The sequence below is a fragment of the Theropithecus gelada genome, chromosome 1 (genome assembly GCF_003255815.1).
Source record: "Theropithecus gelada isolate Dixy chromosome 1, Tgel_1.0, whole genome shotgun sequence".
NCBI lineage: Eukaryota > Metazoa > Chordata > Mammalia > Primates > Cercopithecidae > Theropithecus > Theropithecus gelada.
Window position 1 is genome coordinate 195,096,474 of NC_037668.1, and position 11,495 is coordinate 195,107,968.

Below are 11,495 nucleotides of genomic sequence, written 5' to 3' on the forward strand. Positions count from 1 at the left end.
TTCCCTTATGCCCATTTGCTGTCAGCATCCCTCCCTTTACTCAGCAAAGTACCTACTGACCTTCTTTCTGTCACTGTATCAGTCTTGCCTATTCTAGATGTCATATAATGCAATGTGTAACAGTATAATGGAATGCACATACAATAAAACAGTATGTACTGTTTTGTTTTTAACTTTCTTCAGTCAACCTAATATTGTTGAAACTTATCTTTGCTGTTGCATATGTCAGCAGTTCATTGCTTTCTTTCTTTCTCTTTTGTTTTGTTTTGTTTTGTTTGTTTGTTTGTTTCATTTGGCTAAGCAGCATTTGTAATTTGTTTAGCCATTTATCTGTTAATGGAACTTTAGGTTGTTTCCAGTTTGGGACCATCATGAACAAAGCCGTTATGAGCATTTGTATACAGATTTTTTTTGTGAATATATGTTTTCAGTTTTCATGGGTAAATACCAATAAATGAAATCACTGAGCCAAACAGTAAGCGTATTGTGACACAAATTGCTAAACTCTTTTCCAAAATGGTGTATACCTTTTACACTTTCATTATCAATATATAAAAATTTCCCTTACTTTTTATTCATAACAACAATGAATATTGACAGTTTAAGTATTTTTAGCCATTCTAAATGCCTGTCTAGTAATATCTCACTGTGGACTTGCTTTTTGTATTTCCTTGATTGCAGATTATGTGGATCATCTTTCCGCCCATTAATTTACCATTTATACATTTTCTTTTGCAAGAAATTGGTCAAATCTTTTGCCCATTTTCAAAAAATTGGGTTGCTTCTTTTCTCATTAAAGAGTTGCAAAAATTTTATATGTATATATTTTGGATACAAGCCTTTTATCAAATGTATATATTACAGATATCCCTCCACATCCCTGTCTATGGATTGCATTTTAATATCCTAATTTTCTCTTTTGGCGAGTTTAAAAAATTTTTTTTGATAAAGTCAGATGTATTGTTTTTTCTCTGTTATGGTTTAAAAAGTTTGTCTTCTTGGTCAATCTAGCCAGATGTCTATATTTTATTGATCTTTTAAAAATAAGTATCTTTTAGATACTTGGTTTTTCTCTCCTTTTTTTCTTCTCTATTCCATTGAGTTTTGCTCTTGCCTTTATTATTTTCTTTTTTCTATTTTATGCTTAATAGTCTAATTGATTTCTAGCTTCATTGAAGGAAAACTTAGATCACTGACATTACATATTATTTTCTAACATAAGCATTAAAACTGTACATATCTTCAGGCAATCACTTAGCTGTATCCCATAAATTTTGATATGTTGTGTTTTCATTTTCAAACAACTTGAATTATCTTATTTGCCTTTAAATGTTTTTCTTTCATTCATGGGTTATTGAGAAGTATGTTTAATTTCTAAGAATATGGAGATTTTTCATACATCTTTGTGTTATTAGTTTCTTATTTAAATTTGTTGAGGTCAGAGGGCATACGACATATTATTTCAATCCATTCAACTTATTTAGACTTGTTTTATGTCTCAGCATATGATCTATCCTGGTAAATGTCCAATTTGCATGTGAAAAAGTCTATCCTGCCATTGTTGGTATATGTCAGTTAGGTGTCACATTGGTTGATAGTGTTCAAGTTTTCTAGACTGATTTTCTGTCAACCTGTTTTATTACTAGGAGAGATGTGTTTTTACATCCAACTATAATTGTGGGCTTTTCTGTTTCTCCTTTCATTTTTATTAGTTTTTATTTTATGTATTTTTGAAGCTGTATTATAAAGTGCATACACATTTAGGATTGTTACATCTTTTTGATGAATTGGCTCTTTTATCATTATGAAATGGCCTTGTTATTCCTGATAGTATTCCTTGTTCTGAACTATATTTTGCCCAATGTTAATATAGCCATATAAGATTTCTCTTTAGTGTTTCTGTGGTATCTTTTTCTATTCTTTCACTTTTAACCTCTGTATGTTCTTAGGTTTAAAGTGTATTTCTTTTAGACAACATAGAGTTATGTTTTGCTTTTTTATCCAATGTGACAATCTCTGCTTTTTAATTGAGATGTTTAGGTCATCTACATTGAGTGTAATTATCAGTACAGTTAAGTTTAATCCTTTCATCATGTTTGTTTACTATCCTAAATATTTCTTCATTTTTCCTGCTTATATATGTTTACCATTTTCATGGCTTTTTTGGTCTTAATAGAGTATATTTAAATATTCTATTTCCTTTTTTTGTTTATTGTCAATGTGGTCTTTTTTTGTAGTGACTACTCAAGTTTTATAATAAGCACCTTTACCTTAAGTCTGCCTTCAAATAATATACTACTTCATGTAAAATGTAAGACTCTTACTACCATATAATTTTATTTGCATAAAATTATGTCATAATTGTGCTAATATTGTCATAGATTATATTTTACACAAATTAGCCTTCAATACATTGTTGTTACTGTTCTAAACAGTAGATTTTTAAAAGTAAAGTAAATTACAGTTAAATAAAAATTTATCCTATTTATCCACATATGCCATTTTCAGGGCTTTTCATTTTTGTTATAAATCCAAGTTTCCATCTGATATTCCTTTGGCCCTGAAGAACTTCCATGACATTTCTCTTAATGCATGTTTTCTAGTGACAGATTATCTCAGTTCTTGTTTGTATTTAAATACTTTTAGGTCATCTCCATGTTTGAAGGTTATTTTTTCTGTATATTAGCTTCTAGGTTGACACTTTTTGTATCCAGCACTTTAAAGGCGCTATTTCATTGTATTCTTGCTTTTTTATTTCTGAGAAGTCATTAATCATTCTTTTTGTTTGTTTGTTTGTTTTTTGTTTTGAGACGGAATCTCGCTCTGTCGCCCAGGCTGGAGTGCAGTGGCCGGATCTCAGCTCACTGCAAGCTCCGCCTCCCGGGTTTACGCCATTCTCCTGCCTCAGCCTCCCTGGTAGCTGGGACTACAGGCGCCCGCCACCTCCCCCGGCTAGTTTTTTGTATTTTTTAGTAGAGACAGGGTTTCACCGTGTTAGCCAGGATGGTCTCGATCTCCTGACCTCGTGATCCGCCCGTCTCGGCCTCCCAAAGTGCTGGGATTACAGGCTTGAGCCACCGCGCCCAGCCTAATCATTCTTATATTTGTTTCCCTGAATTTAATGTGTCTTTTTATTTCTGGCTGCTTTCAGTATTTTCTTTTTATTACAGATTTTCAGTAATTTAATAATGATAGGACTTCCTATGGTTCTTTTTGCTTTTATTTTGCTTCTTGAATGCATGCGCATTTTGGATACATGGGTTATAGTTTTTATCAAATTGGGAAACTTCTGATTTTACGTCTTCAAATAGTTTTTCTCCTGGGCATCCATTTACATGTATGTTAAACTATGTGATATTGCTCCACAGTCACTGAGTCTTATCTTTTTCTTTACCTTTTTTTTCCTCTGTGTGCTATAGTTTGGATAGTTTCTCTTGCTATGTCTTCAAATTCATTGATCTTTTCTTCTGTAATGTCTAATTGGCTGCTATTCCCGTCTAGTGAAGTTGACATGAACTTCAGTTTTAGAAGTTCAATTTCACTCTTTAGTTTTGATTTCTCTTGTTCTTATGTTCGTGCTTTACTAACTTCATGACCCTATTTATTATAGATGTTTGAATATCCTTGTATACTGATTCTACCATCTCTATCATTTCTGCATCTGTTTCTATCATTCATTTTTATTTTGGTTATGGTCATAATTCCTGGCCTATTGCATATTTAGTATTTTTTGATTGGTTGCTGAAACACTGTGAATATGACATTGAAGAGTCTGTGTATTTTGTTTCCTTCCATTTGAAGAGTGTTAACTCTTGTTTTGAGTGCCAGCTAGATAAATTGAGATTTCATTTAATTTTTTCAGGCTTATTTTTAAACTTTCTCAGTGCAGGTCTAGAGTTGCCTGTCTTCTGGAGCTAGTTTAGTCCTGCAACTAAGGTACAATATTTCTTGAGTCTCTGTTGTATGGTACAGATGTTCTAAAAAGTCTCTTCCCTCTGGATGGCTGGAATTTCAAATGTGGTCTCAAAAGTGTTTTCAGGGAGACAGCTGGGGGATTGTAGAGCTCACTTCATTTTCCTACTCTCTTGTAGAGAATATAGTCATATATCTGAAAAGAGTTGTTTCTCACATTTTGTCGAGTTTCTAGTTGTTTATAAGAAGACAAATCAGGTACATGTTATTCTGTCAGTGCCAGATAAGTAAATTTGGTCATCGTATTGTTAAAAATATTATTTTTATAGACTTTTAATTTTCAACAATTAACATGTATTATTCAACAAATATACGTAATATTATTGTGTGAATTTCCTATTTTTTCTGTAGCAAGTGAGGCTTTGAAGAATACAAATTTATTACCTTAGAATTCTGTAGGTCAGAAGTCCTGCAAAGTCCTACTGGACTCATATTAAGGTGTTGAAAGGGCTGCCTATCTTTTAGGGGTTCTAGGGAGAGAGAATCTGTTTATTTGCTTTTACAGGTTGCCTGCGTTCCTTGGCTCATAGCCACTTTTTTAATCATCAAATTAAGAGGCATAGCATTTTCAAATCTCTCTCTAACTCTGACTTTCTTGTCTTCTTTCACTTAAAAGGACCTGTGATTATAGTAAGCTCAACTGGATAATCCAGTGTCATCTTCCATCACAAGATCCTTACATTTATCATCTTTGCAGACCCTTTTACGATGTAAAGTAGCATATTCAAGGTCCCAGGGGTTAGGAAATAGACATCTTTGGGGAACTATTACTCTGCTGACCACAATTATTCAAGTTTTTGTCGTGAATTATTGGGAGAATACATCATCATTCTTAGAATGTACTGTAAGAAGAGATAATCTATTGATACACATCCCACATGCTCTGAAAGACACTACAACACTTAGGCTTTGATAACACCTAAGCAAATTTAACTATTTACTTTTCTAAGGCCATGTAAACTTGATATGTCTGCTTATGTCACAGTGGATAATGCCCAGTCCACAAGGTAGATAGCATATTTGCAGACTATTGGAATTTGTGTTTCCAGGTCTCTGATTTTCTCTAACCTACCCTTGATTTACTGAGACATCTCTAAGTATATCTGACAGTAGTAATTTTTAGAGCTATTACTACTCCCCAAGTATTGTGCTGAAAATTTGATTCTTAAATGTTATAATAGCAAAACATTCTCCTTGTGACATTCTATATCTATAGGTAGGACCATGTTTTTCTGAACTGAGGCTTAAAACCATAGTCTCTTTTGTCTGATTTGTATCCTGATTTTTACTTTATTCACTGAATCAAATGTCAGATTTTGTAGACTGTTTCTGTAAGAAATCTCTCTAAAAATTTCTCATATATTTGTTTCATTTTAATTCCTACAGCCATAACTGTATTTCAGGCACTTGTTCCTGTATTCGAATGATCACAAATGTCTCCTAATGAGCCTCCTTGCTTTTATTCCTTATCCAAACCACCAGTGCTAGATGAGTCTTCCAAAAGATTCATTCTTACTAAAATATTTTTTAGACTTTCCTCAATTTCTATCGGATGAATGTTTAACTTTTCATTATGATATTAAAAAAACACACTTTCATTTTAACAATTTAATTCCTCCGTGTCTTATCACAAACTCAACTTCCTTTTATTTTTCTCCCTTTAACCATTTTAGTTTTCATCAACATGAAAAAATTTTTATGGTAGTCTTTTGTGGAAATACTTTAGCAATTTATCAAACTATGATTTATCTTTATCAAATAATTTATCTTTCTGTAATTATATACCTTTTATGTTTTATACTCCAACTAAATTTTTGAAGGGCAGAATTCATGTTTTGTAGGTCTTTGAATCCTTTACAATATCCAGAATTAGTATTTAATACATGTCTACTTATGGGTAAAGGAGAATGGGATTCAAGGCTACATTTTTTTCCAGGGTTTCTTCTGGTGGAGACAGGGGTGGTCATATGAAATAAGCAATGTTTCCTAATAAGTAAGTTTCAATAATACCTAGTGTGCATATTATTTTTAGTTTTTAAAAAACTAGTATTTTGTTTTTATATCTTCATAACCATTCTTTAGGGTTAGGATAGATATCCCCATTTTAGCAAATATGTGATCTCCAAAAAGCAGTTCAATTCATGATGAACAGAGCCAGGCCTCCTTACTCTTATTTCTGTGTTCTTCTATTCTACTCTCTGGCCTCTCAGAATTTCTTATTTCATTTAAATATTTTAAGTCTCCATGCAACAACCTTAGTAACCACACAGACTATGTTAATCATTTTTTCTCTAAAACTTACCTCATTCTTTTGGTTCTCTTTTGGCAGAATAATCTTCCTGTAGCTCATGAATCAAATCTACTTTGTTTTTACAGTAGAACCTAAAAGACTCCTTACTATTTTTACTACACAGCCTTGTATTCTCCATTCCTCTGTTTCAGTTTACTTTTTTTTTTTGTATAATACAAACTAAGAAATGCAAAGTGTATTTGGATTGTCTTAAAATTGTCCCAAATATCTCTGTGGTTGACTCATTGTTTTACCCCATGGTAACTCCAGTTTGTTTGGCTAAATGCAGGACTGGGATTTGGGGAATTAAGATAATTATGGCTCATCTTATGATCCCAGGCCAAGTATTTCATTTTTCTTTGCTTTAGTTGCTTCATCAGCAAAAGGTAAAATCTATTGTGTGTAACCAGAAGGTCGAATACAAAGGATAGAAAAACTTGCATGCAGTTAGTGAGCACAGGATACATATAAAAGCTAAGTATAGTCATCTCAACTGCCACAGGGGTACAGCGTTTTAGATCCTTCTCCCAAGAGCTCCAGCAATAAATACATTTCGCAGCCCCATTTTCCATACCAACACACATAATACATTTTTAAATAATAAAACAGAGATTTCAGGATCTCAGATATTGAGATGTTTCAAGATGTCAAGAATATTAGTGATGATGATGAAAATGGTAGTTACCATTTGTTGAGCCTTGTGTACCATGTTTTGGGATTTATTATCAAAACTGTCTTTATACAAATCTGTGAGGTATATATTCTTATATGCCTTATACAAAAAAACAAAAACAACTGAGGCTCAGTCAGCATAAGTGGCTTCTTTGAAGTCACAGAACTAGTGAGAAGCAGAGCCAATCTTCATCTCCATGACCCCAAGTTTGAGCTCATAACCAGCATGCTGCACCACTTCCACTACCAAGGCACTAGGTACATATCAATGAGCTGTGAAGAGGGAACTACTCTTGTTCTTCGCAACACTTTGACTCATTTTATAGTGACTAATTTAACTTAAGGTAATGATATGTTAAGAGAATATACATTAAAAAATAACTGCAAGTTTTAGTTTACTTATATTTTTGTTTAAGTATATGATCCTATACTCTCTTTGCTGGTCTACCTTCCTTTTTCCTTCTTTCATTCCTTCCTTCTTTCTACTAACCTCCCCCTTCTTCTCTCCTCACTTTTTTTCTGCCAGTTTAATGGCTTTGGACTTCATCTGTAATACAAGAAGGATTTATTAAATTATGGTTTACTTCCAACAGCTTTTCACCAAGTCTCCATTATTTTGTAGCAATGTTTTGGAAATGTTCAGGAAAACTTATGGCTTTCTTGATGTGGCATCTGATTTGAGATAATATCAAGTTATAAGCAATTTGTTACTAATATTAGAACTTTTATCTAAGCAGGTGTTCCTGAAGTTCATTGGTATTGAAGCAGAGTTTAAGACATTTTAGCATCACAACAGGGAATCTACTTTGTTCTTACAACAGAACCTAACGTTCATTTCTTGGCTGTATGGCAGAGACTTGGCACACATAACTGCACACAGGATAGGCAGTCACCCAGAAGGCTCAGAGGTATTTATATATTCATTACATATTAATTGACCTCCTCTCTTGTTGAGGTATCAAGACTTTGGCTCTTTTTAGATCCTACCAACCTATTCATTCATTCCATAACTGAGCAGAAAGCATGGGAGTGAACAAACATCTAAAACTCCCTAATTTCATGGGGCTTATACAATACGTGTATGTTATCCATATTTGACAATCTTTACATATCCTAATGTGGGCACAGGACTCATGGGATTTGGTGTCAAAACTCACATTGATATTTTAGGTTAATTATCATACAAATATTTTTAGTTTGTTATTCCTTGGATAACTTTGTATTTCTCCTTGGATAACTTTGGTTTACCTATATTTCTCGCTTTGTCTGTTGTTTTCTTCCAAAACCCATCACCCCCTCCCCAATACATTCTTCCCACTCTCATGCTTTAATGTTCTTGAGAGCCCTCTCAGGTTTCATTTTATAGAGGACGAAATTAAGACTTAAAGAAATTTAAAAACTTCCTCAAGTCTACACAGCTGGTGAGTAGTAGATCTGGGATTTTGATTCAGATCTATCTGACTCCAAAAGTTGCAGTGTCAACCACAATTTTATTCTTGCATTATTTTAAAAGTTTCCTCTATGCATATACCATGAAGTACTTAATCACATGGTATTATGACTTCTCTGAGCTAGTCTGTGAGTCCTGGCACAGTTCACACTCTGGTCTATAAGCATGGGAATGATGAAACATATATCATCCTTAGGGCTCCTTTCAGCTTATGATGGTTCTGATCCATTGCAAAATTTACAGTTTCTAATACCATTAAGTTTCTAGAGAAAAATAACCCATTTTCACTGGAGAATCTTTTGGTCTTCCGCTTAACCATTTCTACTTTGTAGCATACCCAAGCCATCCAGCAGAAACTTTGTTCTATAAATAACCCTGAAAACTTTGAATGACTGTATATAATTATCACTTACTAAAGTGTCTGAAGAATTCCTTTTTATTTTGGTTTGTGGGGGAGGGCATATGTGAGTTATCCAAACTGCCAGTGTCCCTGGTCACATCATATATACCTTCTCACTAGGAACAGATGAATAAGAACATTACCATTTCTAATAGCTGTTCTGAGCTTACACATTTGTCTAATACAGCCTGTGTTTGAGGGTAGTGGGATTTGAAAGTGACCTTATATAAACAGACTGAGTTATTTTTTAGAGAAATACATCACAGGAAGAGTGCATGATTAAGAACCACGAGACCCAAGCCCGATTACAGAATCACAAGAAAGAAGAGTAGAGAACAATGTGGTACAATAGAAAGAGCACAACGTGAGATTTAGGCCACCTGTTTTACCATGACAAAGTTAATTAATGTTTCTGTACCTAGGTTTCCTAATTTACAAAACTTGGTAAATTATACTATACAGTGACTACGTAAGAATTGCCAAGGAGATTCTTGAAAACACAGATTCCCACTTTCTACTTAAAGATTCTCATTTAGAAGGTCTGAGGTTGGAGTAAGAATCTCTGTATTTTAACCAGTTGCCCAGGTGACTCTATTGCATACTATATTGGAAAAGAGATTATATGCTAACTACTCATTGATTCTAAAATTCTATGCTTCTATGGACTTTTGGTTTTACCCTTATTTTTTTCTTTTTAGGATCCCCAACACAAGGAGGGGAGGGCTACCATCCCAGCTGCAAACTCTCATTCAAGGTTTATGTTGCAGCCAGCAGTGTCCTTGGAGTCTAGTTCAAAGCTGAAGAGAGTGAACCATAGAACTGGGAGCCATTGGCGGAGGGGCTGGCCTGAAGGAAGGGAAGTGTTTCAGCCAGAATGTACTGACGCACGACCAGGAAACCACAAGACTGGTGAGAACCTTTCCAAAACTGAGCTTTATGATCAAAAGAGGTACAGGAAATAGCTCTGCCAAGAGTCCTTTCTGCTCCTGGCTGGAACCCTGAGCTTCTGAGGCTCTCTGAGTCAACTCCCTGAACAGATGCTGTCACCCAAGAAGCCATCACTAAAGCATTTTTTTGCTTTGCTCTGAGGTGGCCTCACTGGTGGGTGCAAGTGAGTTACTGTCTCTTTTTCTCTTTCTTGTTTCTTTCTTTTGGCAGAAGTTAGAAGTTGCCATATGGTTACTCAATTCTGAATTTTCAGAGGCCATAGGTTACTGGATTTATGCCCTTTGCCAACTGACTATTGTTTGGTGCTGAGGGCCTGTATACAAACACCACATCCCCAAACTCTTATCAATACCTAGATCACCTGACGTGAATCTATCAATACCCTGGACTTAACAGGGTACTGAAGGAAAGAGAACCAGCAATTCCTTCATTTCTTACATCCCAGCCAGTAGCCCTTCTCCCAGGCTAGTCTTCCTTTTGTTTCCCCTAAGAATGACTCAAGTAGGAATTGCATTCAGATCTCTGTCACAGATATAAATCTTGTCTGGATACAAGATCAAAATCATTGTGTTCCTGTGGATTCTTTTTCTTTTTTCAACCAGAGTGACTACCAGTTGCCATGAAATAAATCACATCATCATATGGCAGATCCAGCTAATAGCTGAGACTAGCAGGATAAGTGAACCATGTCCTCAGAGCTAAATGATGGAGAAATTGGACTGGCCATGGAGCACTTCAAATTGATTGCTTAGTAATGGGATATTTTTCCTGGAAAGACAACAGAATAATTCTGAATTGTTGGTTCTGTCATGGGTACAGCTCCCATGTACAGGAAAATAAAGAAAGTGTGATGAATTTTTCATCTGGCCTTCTGCCTACTTTCTTGCTTTCTGCATGTCTCCATTTTTAGTCTGTAAGCCCTGCCTAGATGACCAATCACTATTGTCCATGTGGCATAAAACCTACAATTTAAATATACTTCTTACCCAACTCTCAGCAAGTATGAGGTAGCCAACAGCTTTTTCAAGATAATGACTGAGTCTTAGCTTAGGTTTCAGTCATTTTAGGAAACATAAAAAATTCAGTGGTGGGAGATCATACACCCTCTGCAAAGATGTCAGAGGTCAAGTTTTGGGAGAGTCCACACACAAACTGAGCAGTGATGGTAAAATGTATTTTGAAATATTTCTCCTCTGGGACTGTTATGTGAAGTAGAGCAAACACATTGTGCTGCAGTGCTTTTTGGGACGTGCCTTTTTTGGGAAGTGCTAACTTTATACTCTGCTGACACCAAACATTTGAATATAAAACCTTATTTTTTTCTCTCACTCTGCTCCACTTTTGGCTCAGCTTATCCTACCAAAACACACTTCAAAAGACTTCTTTATAGAAAGAATGTTTCAAAAATATAATATTTCCATCTGTTATTTCAATAATACATGCTCTGGGACTCTCTTTATGAACCATTTTCCTTTCTTTGCTCCCATTTAGATGTATAAATATTTGATTCTAAAGCTCTAAGGAATAGTCAGCCAATCGGGTCACTGAATTGTGAACATTCCTAACCCTATAATTTTGTCTGTAGCAGGCACCTCCTGCTGTGGAACTAACTGCTAAGGGATTATAGCAATGTAATCCTCAGACTGTTCCATCTCAAGGTTACTCTGAAGTGGAGGGAAGGAAGCCGTTTTAATTTTGATAAAATAAACTTTATTTTGTAACTTTATTATTTGTTTTTCTTTTTCCTTTCAACACTTCATAAT

The 11,495-nt window shown here is 34.7% G+C and overlaps 1 long non-coding RNA gene across 1 annotated transcript in view; it reads left to right on the plus strand.

The window, feature by feature from the left end:
• Positions 1-10,594, plus strand: part of LOC112614104 — a 29,196-nt gene extending 18,602 nt beyond the window's left edge. Inside the window, exon 2 of the long non-coding RNA XR_003117042.1 lies at positions 9,483-10,594. This is a non-coding gene — a long non-coding RNA (uncharacterized LOC112614104). The remainder of the gene's footprint in view (positions 1-9,482) is intronic.
• Positions 10,595-11,495: the final 901 nt, after the last annotated feature.